Source organism: Thermobia domestica, chromosome 5, assembly GCF_964235325.1.
Source record: "Thermobia domestica chromosome 5, izTheDome1.hap1.1, whole genome shotgun sequence".
Taxonomy (NCBI): Eukaryota; Metazoa; Arthropoda; class Insecta; order Zygentoma; family Lepismatidae; genus Thermobia; species Thermobia domestica.
Genome location: NC_137458.1, coordinates 92,763,941 through 92,768,128, shown reverse-complemented (window position 1 = coordinate 92,768,128; position 4,188 = coordinate 92,763,941).

Here is a 4,188-nt window from a genome sequence, read left to right as displayed (position 1 = left end):
AATATCTGAAAAAGGGAAATTTTTGAGGGAATTTCCCGAAAATCCCTCTGTTACGGGAAAACTGTACGTGATGGAGAGAAACCGAGTGCATATTCGAATTCATCGCAAAAAGTTACTTTAAGATCAGGTGATTTTTCTCATGTAACGAACAAAAAGTTTAAATTTGTTAACTAATAATAAGCAACACTTTTCTTAAAGACAAAAATTTAAAACAGTAATTGTTTGTTAATCGGAATTGGTAGCTAAAAGGAACAGGAGTGCTTTCTCAACATCTGGAGCGAGCGACTCGACGTACGAATTTAGAGTTTACACGATTCTGTTTAATAGGAAAGCTTCCCTTCATGTAAAGGTCAACGACTTGCTTTCCCCTTCTTTAGTTGTAAGTGGTTGGAGGGAGGGGAGTTTCGTATCAGGTTGCCTGAAACAGATAATAGTTAGTTGTTAAATTTTGTCTTCCTATTTTTTTATATGTATATGTCAGTAGAAACAAACCTTGAGAAATTAGACTGCTTCTAGAAATTGAACTGCTTGAGAAATTAGAACACGAAATTTTACTACTGAGCAGCAAATATTGAGACTAAAATACCTCAAGCTGATTTCTGTATCATCATTATTACAAGGGTCATTGCAAAAGTTAAGGCAACTATTTTTTTCTCGAAAATGGTAATGAATTTAAAAATTCTGAAATATGTAAATGGAAGGTTAGTTCATATGTAAATATTACATGTAGGGAGATGGATGAACACACACACCACCATAAAGATATAGCAAGAGAAAAAGACGAAAAAAAAATCTGAGTTTCAAAAGTGTTTTACTGTCGATTGCAACAGTACACAATAGCACATTACAAACTACATGCATCCAATGGCATCAGGAGTCTTCTCAGGAACCCACAAGATGGCAGGGATTCTAAGATGTCACAGTTACGTGTTCTTGCCCTGTGCGCATTCACATAGTACAAAATAATTATGAAGGAGGGGCAGACATGTTAACCTGTTAGTCCCCCATATAATCAAATTTGATCAGAATTGAGCCAGATCGTTTCATCGTTATTCGAATCCGTTTGATAGCCAACAATAATCGTTTCATCGCCACGCGTATTGACGTACTACATGTAATTATGTAAACGGGGCGAACAGGTTAACCAGCTAGCTCCCCTTAGAACCAAATTTGTTCCGAATAGGGTCAGATCGTTTCATCATCGTTTGATCACGTTTGATCGCCAACAAGTATCGTTTGATCGTCAATAATTATCGTTTGATCGCCACGTGTATTGACGTAATACAAGTTATTATGTAGGTTGATTAATATGTAAACCTGTTAGCCTCGAATAGAACCAAATTTGATCAGAAGACAATTGTTGGCGATCAAATAACGATGAAACAATCTTTCCCAAATCCGATCAAATTTGATTGGATGGGGGGGGGGCTAACGCGTCAACCCCTACATATTTACTTCTATTACATCAATATACCTGCCGGTCAAAGATAATTGTTGGCGACCAAACGCTATCAAACGACGATGAAACGATCTGACATAATTCCGATCAAATTTGGTTCCAGACGTCAACACGCGTGGCGATAAAACACGATCAAACGACGATGAAATGATCTGACTCAGTTCTGATCAGATTTGGTTCGATGGAGGGTTAACGGGTTAACCTGTTACCCTCCATACATAATTACTTGTATTACAGCAAAATGCGTGGCAATCAAATGATAATCATTGGCGGTAAAATGCGATCAAACGACGATGAAATGATCTGAAGCAATTCCGATTAAATTTGGTTGGATGGGGGGCTAACGGGTTATACTGTTAGTCCGCATGCATAATTACTTGTATTACGTCAATACGCGTGGCGATCAAACGATAGGGCTAACACGTCACCGGTCGGAACGCAACACAGCTATTGCGGATTAGTGTTTTCAATGTTAATTGTATTTTAATATGCAGGTTTTGTTGCATTTGTGTTTTTCTAGTACTTCAATATGCAGATCTTATTTATTTCATATCTTACCTCTCATTTAAATTGTTTTTTAAACAGCTCTGTACCTGTAGAAAATATTTAGCAGACCTATTTTTTGTTGTTCTTAACAGTATGTATAAAAACAAAAATAAGCCTATCAAAACAAAGTTCAAAATAATATTTTCAAATATTTTCTGGTATTAGGTTCTAATTATATTTATCTCTTCCGCTTATCTTCGCAACCCCCAGGTTGAGAAACTCCCACGTCACCATTTTTCGCTCCCACGTTAGGAACTGAAACTGTCATTATCACGGATATTGAGCGAAATGGTCATGACCTCTTTATAATCGAATATGTCCCCTTCTCCCAACTACATGATACAAAAGAATATTCTACGAGGTATTGATTGAAAGGGATTTCATATTATGCGCATTACTGCATTACGTAATAAGAATCCGGCATATTATTGATTTAAGCTTCCGAATTCGTTTAGAGGACATTCAACAGAGTTTTGCTGTGGGAAAGTGTCATATTAATAGTTCACCTTTAGTACTTCAAATGCCGTAATGTCCAAAACTAGTAAGTTACAATGCATTACAAGTATTCAAAGCAATGGATTACAGAATAGATAAGCACATACTGTGTCACTGTAACAACAACTAGTTCCTCCGTTTTCCTAACAGTGTCACAGGAGCCAGCACGTTTCCGCCATTATTTTCACATCTATATAATAATTACTCGTATTTGCAAAGTAACTGGGAAATCCTTCGGAGCAAAGCCAAGGACGCCGATCCTGGGGACGGGGTGCCCGGGCCCCCAAACCTCATTTAGGGCCCTATTGTATTTATGAATACCCAATATTTGGCATAATTTGAATGCAACTTGTCTTAAAATCCTCAATATATACCTTCTGCATCTGAATGGCCCACAAATTATCAGAGAAATCGGCGCCCTTGGCAAAGGCCCACAGAGTCATGTTGTTATTGGTAATTGATAACAACCGAAATAATATTTATCATTTTTCTAATCGTTACCATTCTTGATATATCACATTGAAATAATTGAGTAAGTTCGGAAGAAACAGAGGAACTACTTACATTAAACTAATTTTAAAGAACTCCATTCACGCTCTTCCTATGATAATTAAGTTTGAATTTGGTGCATAGATGAACTATGGTTTTCCTGTTTTCCATTCTTTGAAGAACTGGATACTCTTTCCTTATGATGCGGCGCATGCGAGAGAGGACTAAATATGAAACGCTGTTGACGGCATCTTAAATTTAAGTTGCCCCATCTCTTGACGTTACTATTTCCTAACTGTTCTTTTCCGCGTATCTTGTCTCATGGTTCTTGTGCCTAGGACTAGTGATGGGCTGTGCGAATATTCCCGGTGGGAAGGAATTTAAAAATGGGAATATTCCCGGGTTTTTTCCTGGCCTATAAATTCCCGGGAAGGAATTTATTTCCATTTCTTTACTTTATCTTCCAATTAATAAGAACCATATGACTAATTGCTTTGTTTTAATATATTATGATTTCCTTCTGGGTTTTAAAGAATTTGGAGGTTAAAAAATTTAATATTATTTGACGGTACTTTATATAACTAATAATATGAGTTTTTAAGTTGCACTTCCATTTGAACTAAAAAGTAAGGTAATTGTTTAGTATTGAGGAGCCAAAACTAGCAAAAAGTAGGATGATTTACGGAAGAAATGAGTTGATACACTGTTAAAAATACTTACTTAAAAATGAGTAAAATTGACTCAAATTTGAGAACATTGTGTTCTCAGAATAGCTCCGAATACATTGTTCTCAAAAGTGAGAAAGTGTGGGTGTTCAAAATATAAGAACAATATGTACTCAAATTTGAGTAAATTTTACTCACTTTTGAGTAAAAATTCTCTTAAAAGCGAGATAAAATATTCTTAAATAAAATGAGAAAATGCTATTTCTCAAAAATAACGAGAACATATTTTCTCAAAAATGAGAAAGTTAACCGTAAAATGAGATGAATGTAATCAACATTGAGAAACTCTTTGTTCAAAAACTAGTAATGCTCTCCTCACAATTGAGAACATGTATACTCAAAAGTGAGTAGAAAAGTATTCGAAATGCTCAGATAGCCGCAAAATTGAGAAACACACGTTCTCAAAAATTGAGAATATTTCCTCTCAAATTTAAGAAAAACTCTTCTCAAAAATGAGAAGGGTTTTTTTAAAAA